At 48.3% G+C, this 14,759-nt stretch overlaps 1 long non-coding RNA gene across 1 annotated transcript in view; it reads right to left on the bottom strand.

The window, feature by feature from the left end:
• The window catches only part of LOC120760607 (uncharacterized), a 46,824-nt gene extending 32,639 nt beyond the window's left edge, over positions 1-14,185 (bottom strand). The window contains exon 1 of the long non-coding RNA XR_005703419.1: positions 13,736-14,185. This is a non-coding gene — a long non-coding RNA (uncharacterized LOC120760607). The remainder of the gene's footprint in view (positions 1-13,735) is intronic.
• Between the last annotated feature and the right edge of the window lie 574 nt (positions 14,186-14,759).

The raw sequence follows: 14,759 nt of genomic DNA, 5'->3' as shown, positions 1-14,759 counted from the left end.
AGGCAGGGTAGAAGGTAGTTTATTAAGAGGAGTCCGGCAAGGAGCTCCACCTCAGACCACTGCTGCCCAGAGAGAGCAGAGATAAAAGCTTGACAGCCACTTATAACCGGGGGAGGGCTGACAATGGGTCAGCCAACCAGGGAACACGGGGGTGGTAACAGGGGTGTCAACTTCTGAACCATTAACAAATCACAGGAGGGTAGGAGGGGATTCCCCGGGCACCAGCCTACCACTCGACACCTCTCCTGGATCTTTCCAGAATCCAGGGAAGGGTCTCAAAGTGACAGACAGGGCGACCACGAGGAGAGGGGGGAATTGACAGGGACAGGTGCAGGGAAGGAATGACTGACATGAAACATCTGCTTAAACAACCAACTTATAAGGGGGGAAAACTATTACAAAACACAGGGGGGGTACAGTGAACTGAACCATTACAAAAATAACTTAAAAATCTTACAAAAATAACTTAATAACTCAATAAAACAACTCTCACACCACTACAGTGAAGCAAAGCCCCTCGAGGTTCCTGGTTCTGTTTATTATTAATGCTGTAGTAGTTGTTGTTTGTTTGCTTTGTTATACATACTAGTAAAGAACTGTTGTTCTATCCCCATACCTTTATTTGAGAGCCTCTTAATTTCAAAATTATAATAGTTTGGAGAGAGGGGGTTCACATTCTCCATTCCAGGGGAGGCTCTGGCTTTTCCCTGGCAGACACCTGTCATTTCAAACCAAGACACAGGGGCAGCCACGGCTTCTCTGGGCACCCTGTACCAGGGCCTCCCCACCCTCCCAGGGAACAGTTTCTTCCCAATATCTAATCCAAATCTACCCTCCTTCAGCTTAAAGCCATCCTCCCCTTATCCAATCACTACATGGCTTTGTAAAAGTCCCTCTGCAGCCTTCTCATGAGCCCTCTTTAGGAACTGGAATGTTGCTTCTGTCTCAAGCTCCTGCACCCCTTTGGGCACAGGGAGGCTGCTGAGGGATCTTGCAGGACTAGCCCATTGCCAGGGCAAGCTACAGGCACAGGGAAAGAAATATGGAACTTTCCAGAGCCTTGATAAATTAGAAGGAAGGATAAAACAATCCTAACAAATGTTTGGCCAGGGTGTTTGCCCAGGAGAGATGTGTTGGCCTTGCTTGTTGACAGACTGGTTTAATAATGCTGGAAATAGTTAAAGGCCACTAAAAGAGAATGGAAACAGCATAGGAGGGGCTTCAGAACCAGCACACCATGGTCACCAAAGTGTCACAGGGCAGCAGAGCATCCTTCCGAGGGACCAGGCATGTTCCTGGGCCAAGTGTAATATGCAGGCTGTTGGTGTCACATGGGGGCTACAGTGACAGGTCAGAGCTGGACCCTGACCCAGGCTGGACCCTGACCATGCTGGGCCTGCCCTCTGGGATGGCAGCAGTGCTGGGGTGGCACTGCAGCCCCACAGGACCGCTCTCAAAGCATCCAGCAAAATGATGTTCAGTGTTGATGGTGTGTGCTCCCCATCCAGCTTTTAGGATGTCACAGAGTCACAGGATCAACAGAGTTGGAAGAGAACTTCAAGATCACCAAGTCCAACCATCAACCCAGAACTACCACAATCACTGCCAAACCATGTTCCCAGGAGCCACATTCAGACACCTCTTGAACACTTCCAAAGATGGTGACTCCACCACCTCCCTGAGTGACTTATTCAATTCCCTGTATCAAATCTGAACCTCCCTTGGTTCAACTTAAGGCCATTTCCTTTCACCCTTTCACTTGAAACGTCAGAAGAGACTGATGTCAGGGAAGGATTGTTCCCAAACCCTCTGGTATCTTGGCATGCTTGAAAATAACCTGATAGTGACAACTTGTAACACCCTGTTTATGAAGATATGAATCTAGGAATCACATGGAGAACATCAATGTGTGTGAGATGCTGGACATCAGTCCAGAGCAGCACTGCTCCCAAATAACCTGCAACAGGAATGCATTCCTGCTGCTTGGACTCTGCATTGGTATTCCTAGCCATGCTATTTCTCAAGAAGTTGGACAGTCAGGGTGGAGAATTTAGGACCTATAGCCCAAAAAGAAGCTGGACAAAATGGGTGAGGGAAGCTGGGTCAATCTAAGCACTTATCCTCTGGATAAGAAACGGGAGCAGAAATTGGCTTTTCAAGCTTTCCCTCTGTAGTGGTTTCACATTCGCCAAATTCTGTTTGTCAAATTTAGTGTAGTGGACGTAGTGTTTGCTTTTTTTTTTTCCCTGAGTATCCCCTAGGAACAGGACCAGGAGAAGCAAAGCAAGCTCAAGTTTAAAGATAAACAAATAGTTTTATTAGCACACACTAAAAGAATGGAAAAGAAAAAAGAAAAAAAAGAAAAAAAAAAAAGAAACTTCAAAACACTCCTCCCTCCCTCTACAAACTGTTAGCTTGGAGAGACAGAGAGACACAACCTGTGATTTTCAATCAGTTTCACCATTTAAACTTAATCTTTCATCACTTTGGGAGAGGAGTTTCTCTAGAGTCCCACGGAGACATTCGCCACAAGACAGAAATGGTCTGGTGTCTCCCAATGTCACAAATCTGCAATTGCCTGGAGTTTTTGTAGATTGTGCAGTTCCACCCATCAGCAGCCTTTCCCCTGGCTACTCATGGGCCTCTCAGTGCATCTGGGGTACTGTTTAAGAATGCTTCTTCTAGTATAAAAAAAGGATTCTCTTTTATCTCTAAAATTGTCTCTTCTCAAAAGAAACAGAGACCTCAGGAGCTGAGGGCCTCATATCACTTTCTCTCTAAAATCATCTTCATCTCAAAGGCTGAGACCTCCTTTTAGCCCAGGAGCGAGGGGCTTACTCTGTCCAAGATTCTCACTTAAATCTCAATCATATCAATCCCCAGCTTTTGACTAGAACCAGCATTCCCCCAAACAACACTAAGATATTACAAGAAATAGTCAATTTCTCCAAATTTTACACCAGAGAAGTCCAGTTAAAAATGTCCACATACTCAATCCCGCCTTCCAATAATCTTTATGTGAGAAATAAAGTTCAGAAAAGTGCAGAGTATTAGGAGTTTGTGTCAAGTTAAACAGCTGTTCGTATTCATGTTATATGTTCTTGTTACCAGTTCTATGTGTTGATGTTATCTGTATTGGTTATCTGTTCTGTGTACCCCAGACCCCAGTTTAATCCCTAATGTTGTGTATTTCCCCTTACCTATTCCGAGTCAGGCCCCTAGACTCCATTGTTCAATCCCAGTTCCCCCTTACCCTATCCCATGTTAAGCAGCCGCTGCTCCCCGATTGGCCCATAGAGTGAGCAACACGCCCACCGAGACACTGACACTGCCTGCCTGTCATCAGCTCCACCCGTCTGTCCTTCAGTCTGGAGGCACCGCCCAGAGCCCGCCCAGAGACCAGCCACCCTCCATGAAGTACCACCCAGTATGGAGATGAAGGGGGACTCCCAAGGAGCACCTCTCAGCAGGAAGTGGGGTAAATACCAACAACCCCTAATAACAACGAGCCAGCACCACTTCCAGCAAAGAGAAAGGTATCAACGGGTGAGGAAGGCCTTCAGGCACCTGTGGACTTAGCTGAACTAACATCCAGAATCTCACCCTGACCTGAGAGGCACCCACTGGGAGACACCCCCAGCCCAAAGCACACTGCAGGGAGAGACCTGAGGGACTCCCGTGAGGCCAGGCTGACTCTGCGGCTGCGCAGATTCGTCCAGACCTCCTCCTCGGCGGTGTCCATTGGGAGCAGCGGTGGCGTAGGCCTTCCCCGAGCTACTCCTTTCAAAAGAGCTGATTAATAAAGGTGCTGAAAGGAGTAAACTTGTTCTCCTGCCTTGGTCGTTTCTAACAATCTGGGGACTCATCCGGGATAAGCCACGCCCAGAAGAGGATCCAGATCTTCGGGACAGCTGGCTGCTCCGGACCCGAGGACGCCGAGGGACACCGGTGGAGAACATCGAGGACACCACCGCGAGGACAGCGCCGAGGAGAACCGGTAAGTAAAGCCGGTGGCGGGAGTGGAGGCGTGCGAGTGAGGTGTGATGAGACGGGGGCCGGCAGCTCGGACCCCCGAAGCGAGTGTGGACCCCTCAGTACCGCGTTTCCGGACTCCCGCGAGGGGACGGCCGGGAGCAGGGGGGGAAGCGAGTGGAGACCGAAGAGTGAGGTGCCTCCAGGGGCGTAGCGGGCCCCCCTCCGGACGTGCGGAGGAAAAAAATAGGGTGTGAGTGGCACGTCGGGTGATTGGGAGGAAGGCCCCACTAGGACCCCCCCACGAAGGAGTAGTAGTGGGTGTGGCCCTTGATTCCCACACTGGTGGGGGGCCCAAGGCATATTATCCGGGTGTGGGACCTGCATTGGGCGGGGGGCTTGACCCTATCCGGGTGCAGGGGTAAGAGGGTCCACAGACTGGGGTAGTGGCTGAGGTCCTAAGGGCGGACCCACAGGCTACCCAGTTGGGGAAGTGCTGCATTGGTCGGGGGTGCCCAGTGTAGGGGTTCGCTGTCCGGGTGCAGTAGGCCTAGGATCAGCACTGGTCGGGGGTGCCCGGTAGGGGGTACACTTTCCGGGTGCGGTAGGCCTGGTACCAGCATTGGTCGGGGGTGCCTGGGAGAGGTACGCTGTCCGGGTGCTGGATAGTGGAGGCCGGAGTGAGTGTGGGGAACCTGTACTGGTCGGGGGTGCAAAAAGGCACGCTATCTGGGTACAAGAGGTTTGCACTGGTCGGGGTGCAAGGAGGCACGCTGTCCGGGTACAGTCTGCACTGGCGGAGGGGACAGGACGCTGTCCCGGGTGCAGAGGTGAGAGTGGTTAGGGGACTTCTGAAGCGCGAGGGAGTCAAACGTAGGGAAGTGAGCAAGTCGCGCACCGCGGATCAGGCTCTGGCGGTAGGCGGTACCTGGAACCCTAGGCCTTGGTTGACCGGCCGTCTACGGGGGCTTGAGAATTCTGCGGGAGAGAGAGAGGGGATAGCGGCTGAGGCTCGGGATCCCACATCAGGCGGGGTTGCTCTGTTGAGTAGATTATCCGGGTGTGGGACCTGCGTTGGGCGGGGAGTTTAGCTCCATCCGGACGCAGGGTCAAGGGGGCCGGCGGGCTATCCTGGGGACTGGCAGAAGTAGCGGATCTACCTACGGGTCCTCGAGGGTGAGAGAGAGTAGCGGTCGTAGTCCTGAGGTGGCTAGGCCCTACGGAGCGAGCGGAGTTTTATAATTTGAGTTGCCTGTCAGTATCTTTCCGTTTGTGTAGGGGCACCTTAAAGAAGTTTTAGTTTAAAGAGAGGTCAAAGGGTTTTTGTCTTGTGTTGCCTTGAAGTATTCTTTCCGTTTGGGTAAAGGCACCATTAGAATCTTTTTGTTGACCTAGGGAGAATGGGTGCGTGCATGAGTAAACGACGTCAAGCCCCAGAGCAGGAGGAGGAGAAGGAGAAGAAAAAGATGACTAACACTCAAAGAGAAAAAGTCACTAACATTCCCCACAGCTGCCCACTAGGGGACCTGTTAGAACAATGGGACCAAAATGAAAGAACCAAGGCTTTAGATCGGGTTAAGATGATACATTATTGTGTAGAAGTGTGGCCGACCTTAAATTTACCTGGAGAGTGGCCTTGGCAAGGTACAACTGACCCCTGGATGTGCTCCTTATTAAATCAACACCTGCGAGCCCAAGGGAATATAGAGGCTGAACAACTGAAATATGCGGCCTGTTGGTTAAAACTTAACCCAGGAAATAAACACGTAAGGATATGTAAGATCAAGGAACAGGGAAAGAATAGGGATGAAAGGAAGAAAGAGGAGTACCCTACTTGGGACCCTCTTGACCATCTACCCCCTCTACTTACCTGTCCTGATACCCCTTCTATTCCCAATTCCCCTCCGACAAATTTTTCTGTGAGCGCACCCCTAGTGGGTCCGGTGGATACACCCCTAGTGGGTCCTACGAATGTTTCCGAAAGTATACCTCAAGTGGGTCCTATTAATTTTTCTGCAAGTACACCCCTCCTGGGTTCTATGAATGTTTCTAAAGATATACCTCTAGTGGGTCATATGAATGTTTCTGAGAAAATACCCCAAGAGGATCATATCAATTTTTCTGGAAGTGCACCCCTAGCGGGAACCCCACTCCTCCCTAACAAAGATACCCTTTACTGCACAACAGCTCCCTCTGCTCTTTCCTCAGTCTATCCTAATCCCGTGTCCTCCCCCTCTCCATCCACACTCCCAGCTCCACCTCCAAACTGGGAATTAAGCCTTCCCAAGTCGAGTCCAGAAGCCTCCCCCAGTAATGATTATAATGGAAGTACCTCAACCCAAGGAGAAGGGCCCTATTGCAACACGAGATCCAGGGAAACTCTTCCCCTTAAGAGAAGTTCCGATGGGGGGGACTGCTGGAGGAGTAGGATTTGTTAACGCCCCTCTTACAGCCTCCGAGGTCCGTAATTTTAAAAAGGAACTGGGGAGTCTTGTAGAGGATCCCATTGGGGTCTCAAATCACGTAGATCAATTTTTGGGCCCCAATGTGTATACGTGGGAAGAGCTAAATTCTATTTTAAAAATACTGTTTAGCCCAGAGGAGGTGAGAATGATCCGTACTGCGGGGATGCGGATATGGGAGAGAGAGAATAGAATAGGTCCTCCAGGTGACATCAAATTGCCCATAGTGGACCCTAGATGGAATCCTAACCGGGAGAAAGGAGAAGCATGGAGGACTACCGAAATTTAATAGTGAGAGGAATCAAAGAATCAGTGCCCCGAAGTAACAACACTAAATTAGCATTTGACAGCATGCAAGGAAAGGAAGAGACCCCAGCTGCCTGGCTGAGCAGATTAAAAAAGAACTTCCAACTATACTCCAATATAGACCCTGATAGCCCCGAGGGCCAGATATTATTAAAAACCCAGTTCGTCAGTAAATCGTGGCCGGACATAAGGAGAAAGCTAGAGAAAATAGAAGATTGGCAGGAGAAAGGAATAAATGAACTGTTACGGGAAGCCCTAAAGTCTACCTAAGAAGAGAGGAGGAGAAGACTAAGGCCAAAGCAAAAATAATGGTGGCTGTAGCGAAAGAAAGTGCCGGGGCAGTTAAGAATCAGGATCCACCAGGCAGGCAAAGCATGAAGTTTAAAGGAGAGAGGCGAGGAACACCCACAACTCCACCTTGGAGAACCCTAAAGAGAACAGGGGAAGAGAGGACATGCTTCTATTGTGGGAAGAAGGGGCACTTGCGGAGAGACTGTCCGAAAGTGACATTTGATGAAGCGATCGCGAGAGAGCAAGATAAACTAGAAAAGCTGCTGAGAGGAGGAGAGGATGAGGATTAGGGGTGTCGTGGGCTCTATACAATAGGGGACCCTATGTATCATCAAGAAGAGCCCATGGTAAACTTTGAAGTAGGTCCCCACCAGGAAGACTTCGAATTTTTAGTAGATACAGGGGCAGATCGCTCCAGCCTTAAAAGCTCCCCGCAGGAATGACCGTCAGCACGAGAACCTGCGAGGTAATGGGAGCAGAAGGGAAACCATTTAAAGCTCCCATTATAACTAATGTCAAAATAAAAGGGAACTCTCGGCAAGTCACCGCTGTTTACTTACCTATGAGTTAGAGACTAATTTGCTGGGAAGAGACTTGCAAGTCCAGTTGGGGGTAGGAGTCATCCCAGAAAAGGAAAAATGCGGGTGAAAATCATGAAGCTAACAGCCAAAGATTTAGAAGAAATTAACCGAAAGTGTGGGCTGAGGAAGGGAAGACTGGTCTCCTAGATATCCCACCTATTAAAATCGAAATGCAAGCGGGGACTTCTCCGGTCCGGTAAAGCAATACCCTATATCTCCAGAAGGGAAAAAAGGACTAACACCTGTTATAGAACAACTGCTGGAGGAGGGCATCTTAGAACCATGCATGTCCCCTCATAACACCCCCATACTAGCAGTAAGAAAAGCTGAAGGAAAATATCGGTTAGTACAAGATCTAAGGGAAATTAACAAGAAGACTGTACTAAATATACCCCGTGGTCCCAAATCCTTATACGTTGCTGAGCCAAATTCCCCAGAGCACGCGTGGTTCACTATTGTTGATCTGAAGGATGCTTTTTGGGCCTGCCCCTTAGCTGAGGAATGTCGGATTGGTTCGCGTTGAGTGGGAACATCCAGAGAAGAGTAGGAAGCAGCAGTTGAGATGGACTCGTTTACCGCAGGGTTACTGAGTCTCCGAATTTGTTTGGGCAGCCCTAGAAAAGCTACTAGAACAATTCCACCCTAAGGGACCAGTGAAGATTTTACAATATGTGGACGACCTGTTGGTATCAGGGGAAGATCAGTTAGAGGTAAAAACAGCGAGTATACAGCTACTGAACTTCTTGGGGGAAAAAGGACTAAGGGTGTCAAAAAGAAAGTTACAGTTCGTTGAACAGGAGGTGACCTACCTGGGGCATCTAATTGGGAAGGGATACAAGAAGTTAAGTCCCGAAAGAATAGCAGGAATCCAAGCCATACCCGCGCCCAAAACCAAAAGAGACATAAGGAAACTCCTGGGCCTCTTCGGATATTGTAGACTATGGCTCGACAAATACACCCAGAGCGTGAAGTTTCTTTATGAGAAACTAGTCAGTCCTGAGCCAATAGAATGGACAGAGGAAGATGAAGATCGATTAAAAACCCTAAAAGCATAAGTTATCTACAGCACCTGTCCTAAGTCTACCCAATCTAAAACAAGAATTCGACCTATTTGTAAATACCGAAGAGGGGGTGGCCTATGGTGTCATAACTCAGGAGTGGGGCGGATGTAAAAAGCCTGTAGCCTTCCTATCGAAACTGTTGGACCCCGTTGCTCGGGGATGGCCAACTTGCCTACAGGCTGTTGCAGCAACCGCAGTATTAGTGGAAGAGACCCAGAAGCTGACTTTACAAGGAAAAGTACGGGTCCATACACCACACGACTTAAAAACCATCTTAAGTCAAAAAGCCCCAGAATGGATAACAGACTCCAGGATACTTAGATACGAAATCGCGCTAATGAATTCAGAGAATCTAACTTTAACCACCTCAAAGACTCTGAATCCTGCGCAATTTCTTTCCGGAGAACCTCCTCAAGATCTAGAGCACGACTGTCTAGAACTCCTGGACTTCCAAACTAAAGTAAGAGAGGATTTGGACGCGACACCCTTACCCTACGGGAGAAAGCTATTCATAGACGGGTCTTCGAGAGTAATAGAGGGGAAAAGAGCATCAGGGTACTCTGTCATCGAGGGATCAGCCAGGAATAATATGAAGACTCTAGAAACCGGGAAGTTGCCTAGCAGCTGGTCAGCACAACTTTGTGAACTATATGCGCTGAAACGAGGACTAGACTTATTAGAGGGGGACCAAGGAACCATATACACTGATTCCAAATATGCATATGGAGTAGCCCACACCTTTGGAAAAATCTGGGAAGAGCGCGGCTATCTAAATTCAAAGGGAAAGGACTTAGCACACAAGGAACTAATAAAAGCCACATTAACATCTTTACTAAAGCCCCTAGAAATTGCCATAGTCCATGTAAGAGGCCATCAGAGAAGAGACACTCTAGAAGGGGAAGGAAATCATACAGCAGACCAAGAGGCAAAAAGGGCAGCTCAAGGGTCAGGGGAACCCACCAAGGTCTTAGCCCTAACAGAAGCTTCAAGGGAAAAGGAGGAGAGAGAGAAGCCCATACATGAAGAGAAGGAATTAAAACTAATTAAAGAACTGGGAATGCAGCCAGGCAAACATGGTGAATGGGTGACACCGGATGGGAGAACATTTTTAAATAAACCCCTAGCGAGGAAAATGTTAAGTGAAACCCACGAGTCAACCCATTGGGGTACTCAAGGATTATGTGACCACTTCCTGAGGGAATATCTAATCTATAACTCAGGGGTGTATCATTTGCCAAAAGGTCAACCAGCGAGCCTTGAGAAAGGTTCCACTAGGGGGAAGAGAAATAGCCTTGAGACCTTTTCAAAGCATCCAAATAGATTTCACTGAAATGCCCAGTTCAGGGCTATAAACACCTCCTTGTAATAGACCATTGACCCACTGGGTAGAAGCCTTTCCCACCAAAAGGAACAGCGGAGTTGTAATAAAAACGCTTCTTGAACAAATAATTCCCCGATATGGCCTCATAAACAACATCGATTCCGACAGAGGACCCCACTTCACCGCTCGTATATTACATGAGACTGTCAAAGCACTAGGGGTAAAGTGGAAGCTCCATGTACCATGGCATCCTCAAAGCTCAGGAAGGGTTGAAAGAATGAACAAGACTCTTAAAAACGTACTAACCAAGTTAATAGAGGAAACTCAAATGAGTTGGCTCAGGTGCCTGCCTCTCGCTCTTCTCAGAATTAGGGCAAGACCCAGGGCGGATATAGGGGTCTCTCCTTATGAGATGATGTTCGGACTTCCCTTCTTATTAACGCCTTACAGTACAGGGAGTTATCAATCTGGAGAAGACATAGCACGAGAATACCTAAAAACCATTGGGAAAACCCTAGAAAATCTCCAGAAGAAGGGATATATTCCCCAAACCTCGCCCCTTGATTCAAAAGTCCATCAAATCAAGCCTGGGGATTGGGTATTAGTGAAATCTTGGAACAGTGCTTCATTAACACCCAAATTTGAAGGTCCCTTCCAGGTCCTCCTCACCACCCACACAGCGATCAGGACTCAAGAAAAGGGATGGACACACATTACTAGAGTAAAAGGACCTGTGCCACCCCCTACTGAGCCATCGAACCCAACTACGTCGCCCAGCCACACAGAGTGGACTGTCACACCACAACCCGGTACACTAAAGCTCACGCTCAAGAAAAGGTACACAGACTAAGTAACAGACTAAGCAACAGTGACTTACCTTGAGTGCTGAAAAAGTTATGAAAGTGTTGTAAAGTTGTGTGAGTGTTATAAGTTATTGTAATTAACATTGTTATAAAGTTTCTACTCTGCACTTTAGAAACTCTCTCATAAGGCACGCTCTAGGGGAACTAAATTAACAATTAGTAACGGTGGGAGTTTTTTAAGTAAAAGGATTTTGAAGACTCGCCCTGAGGAGCTCTAAAGACCAGGAGGCAAGACCAGGTGAGACTGGAGCAGGATGGAAACAGTTCACACTGGACTCCTGGGGGGACTTGTTAGTCCTAATAATAAGCAAGTATGCCAGCGGAGCTTGCTCAAAGTGTTACTCCCCATCTACGATGGGGAAGACCAAGAGTCCTTGATCCGAGTACACAATGTAAACCCCACCTGTTTTGATGTTACTCAGCTCTCCACATGTAGAAGAGAAGCAATATTGGGTAGCGAAGAATGCTGCTACTTTCAAGCAGCGCCTGACTGGGGAGTGCCCTATCAGAGAGTGGTTTTGCATGGAAAAGTAAATGATATGAAAGGAGGAAAGATCTCATAAAAGAAAAGCTCTGAACAAAAAATGGAAACAGATGAACCTCTCAGTAAAAACTTGTTCATTGATTTAGTAGAGAGGATAAGTCATGAACTAATACACAATTGTTGGATTTGTGGGAGCACCCAAATGTCAGATGTTTGGCCTTGGGAGGGAATCAGTCTAACCCCATTAGACATCCTGAGGTGGAAGAAAATACAACAAAAGCCCCCTCATATCGAAAAAGAGAAAAAGAACATGGGATTTAAAATCTAAAATTGGGGAGGAAGTGCATACGCGTGCAGGGAAGAGGTACAAAACATTCGTAGGGAAAATGGCTTGTAAAAGGTCCCTAACCATCCGGGAACGTGCTCAGAGGTGGATCCCCAGAGGGCCCGAACATATTGGGCAGTTGGAAAAAAGAAACGGGATGCATATACCATGAAGGGTACCAATTACATCAATGTACCGGAAAAGGAATTAATCCCTTTTCAGGACTAAGAAAATCTCCTATATTGGAGACATCCCTTCGACCCCGGAACACCTCTTGGAAAGCCCCAAATCTTATTTTGGATTTGTGGATAAAGCCTATACACATCTTCCCGGTGACTGGGCAGGCAGTTGCACAATAGGCATCATCAAACCAGCATTCTTCCTACCTAAAGAATCAGGGAGAGGATTAGGAGTGCCCCTATACGATCACTTAGAGAAAAACAGGCAAAAGAACCATTATAAACATGGACAGTACACACTGGAAAGGGACAGTTTGGACCCCCGAGGAAATAATTAAGACCTATGGGCCAGCCACCTGGGCTCAAGATGGATCATGGGGGTATAGAACTCCTATTTACATGCTCAATCGAATATCAGATTACAAGCAGTCTTAGAAGTCATTTCAAACAGAACAGCTCCTAGCTCTAGACCATATAAGCCATCAGCTGGCTCAGACTAGAGCTGTAGTATATCAGATCAGGCTAGCAGTGGACTACCTACTCGCCAATGAAGGTGGCATATGTGGGAAATTCAACTCATCCGAATGCTGCCTAGAGATCGATGACAGGAGTGAGGTCATCCGTAACATCTCAAAAGAAATAAGGAAAATTGCTTATGTGGGCACCCAAGAATGGACTCCTCTCATAAATACTGACTGGTGGGATAATTTTTGGTCACTAGGGGGATCCTGGTGGAAGAAAGCTGCCTTTATGGCTTTGAGCGCAATAGCCAGCCTCCTTCTTATCCCTTGCATTCTCCCATGTTTAATCAGAACTGTTACCTCCGCAGTACAGGCCAGCATCCAAATGACAGAAAGCAACCAAGGGAAACCCACGGGTATGTATAAATTAACAACTGATGAGAAAGAATTTGAATCAGCTGAGAGACTGTATCATCAATATCAAGAAATAAAAGAAAATCTTGTTAATAAAGAAATGAGATTGATGCGGGTTGAGAACCCGATCAAAGAAAAAGAGGGGGGATTGTGAGAAATAAAGTTCAGAAAAGTGCAGAGTATTAGGAGTTTGTGTAAGTTAAACAGCTGTTGTATTCATGTTACTTGTTCTTGTTACCAGTTTATGTGTTGATGTTATCTGTATTGGTTATCTGTTCTGTGTACCCCAGACCCCAGTTTAATCCCTAATGTTGTGTATTTCCCCTTACCTTATTCCGAGTCAGGCCCCTAGACTCCATTGTTCAATCCCAGTTTCCCCTTACCCTATCCCATGTAAGCAGCCGCTGCTCCCCGATTGGCCCATAGAGTGAGCAACACGCCCACCGAGACACTGACACTGCCTGCCTGTCATCAGCTCCACCCCGTCTGTCCTTCAGTCTGGAGGCACCGCCCAGAGGCCCAGAGACCAGCCACCTCCGAAGTACCACCCAGTATGGAGATGAAGGGGGACTCCCAAGGAGCACCTCTCAGCAGGAAGTGGGGTAAATACCAACAACCCCTAATAACAACGAGCCAGCACCACTTCCAGCGAAGAGAAAGGTATCACACGGGTGAGGAGGAAGGCCTTCAGGCACCTGTGGACTTAGCTGAACTAACATCCAGAATCTCACCCTGACCTGAGAGGCACCCACTGGGAGACACCCCCCAGCCCAAAGCACACTGCAGGAGAGACCTGAGGGACTCCCGTGAGGCCAGGCTCCCGACTCTGCGGCTGCGCAGATTCGTCCAGACCTCCTCCTCGGCAGTGTCCATCGGGAGCAGCGGTGGCGTAGGCCTTCCCCGAGCTACCCCTTTCAAAAGAGCTGATTAATAAAGGCATTGAAAGGAGTGAACTTGTTCTCCTGCCCTGGTCATTCCTAACACTTTATCAGTTCTTTTACTTTGTTCTACTGACCTCGTGCTGTGTCATTTCTACGTCCACTCTGTCTCTTTCTTCTCTCTCTTAAGGAAGGGTTAGGCTTTGGCAGCTTCATGTTGCCCTGAAGGGGTTAACTTTGCTCAGGCCTGCAGCAGCCGTGTGATCTCTGCCGGGCAGCAGTCTCTCTGCCGCTGCACCTCGGATCGGCCTGGTTTTTTTCCTCCACCCTTTTCTTCTTTATCTGAAAATCACCGGAGGAGGGGAGGGGGGAAAGCTCTGCCCACTCCTCGGTGGCAGTCGGGGCGGCCTCAGCCCAACCGGGCCCGTAGTTGTTATCGGGGGCCCGGTGGAGATCTCTCCTGGCTCCGGGGCTCCAGGGAGGTTTTCAAAGTAGTTGATATTAAGCTGCAATTTCTCCTCCCTAACCGGGAGCCGATGGAGCCCGGCCAGGCCTCGGGCCAGCTCCCCCCAAGGGGATGTTACCTGTTCAACTGGCCAGGAGGAAAAGGACTGACTTGAACAAAATCAGTGTTTATATGGGTACTTCCCAAAGAAGTATTCAACATTCTCAGTGGTCAAACCAGATGTCAATATCTAAAATTAGTTTCTGATAGGTCCTTGTCCTTTCCAAAACAATTCCAAGGTCCTGACAGGGCAATATTCTATTTATCTCTTTGACGAAAACCCAAACTGTGTTAACCCATGACACCCTCTTTCCCCCAGATTGCCAGGATCTTACTTTGGAAGTGACCAGCTGCAGCTGTCAGATATCTGCTTCAGACAGGGAGTGCTAAATAAGGGATGGAAACCGTCTCCACAAGTATGGGAAGTTATTCAGAATAAACCATTTGCTGCAGAGAACCCCCAGGACCCTGAGAACACCCCTGGGCCTTGAGCCATTCACTCACACGATGCTGAGGGAATCTTCCCAGGGAGCTTCCCAGGAAGAGGTCAGGAGCTCCCCTTGCACAGCCTGCACACCTTGGCAGACTTGCACTCTCTGGGGGTTGGCTGAGTGTCCCCGTGATATCCGACTCCACCAGAGAGATGCTCCTGCAGG

This window comes from Hirundo rustica, chromosome 17 (genome assembly GCF_015227805.2).
Source record: "Hirundo rustica isolate bHirRus1 chromosome 17, bHirRus1.pri.v3, whole genome shotgun sequence".
Taxonomy (NCBI): domain Eukaryota; kingdom Metazoa; phylum Chordata; class Aves; order Passeriformes; family Hirundinidae; genus Hirundo; species Hirundo rustica.
The sequence above is the reverse complement of the archived record's forward strand: the minus strand, read 5'-3'. Positions and strand labels throughout refer to the sequence as shown.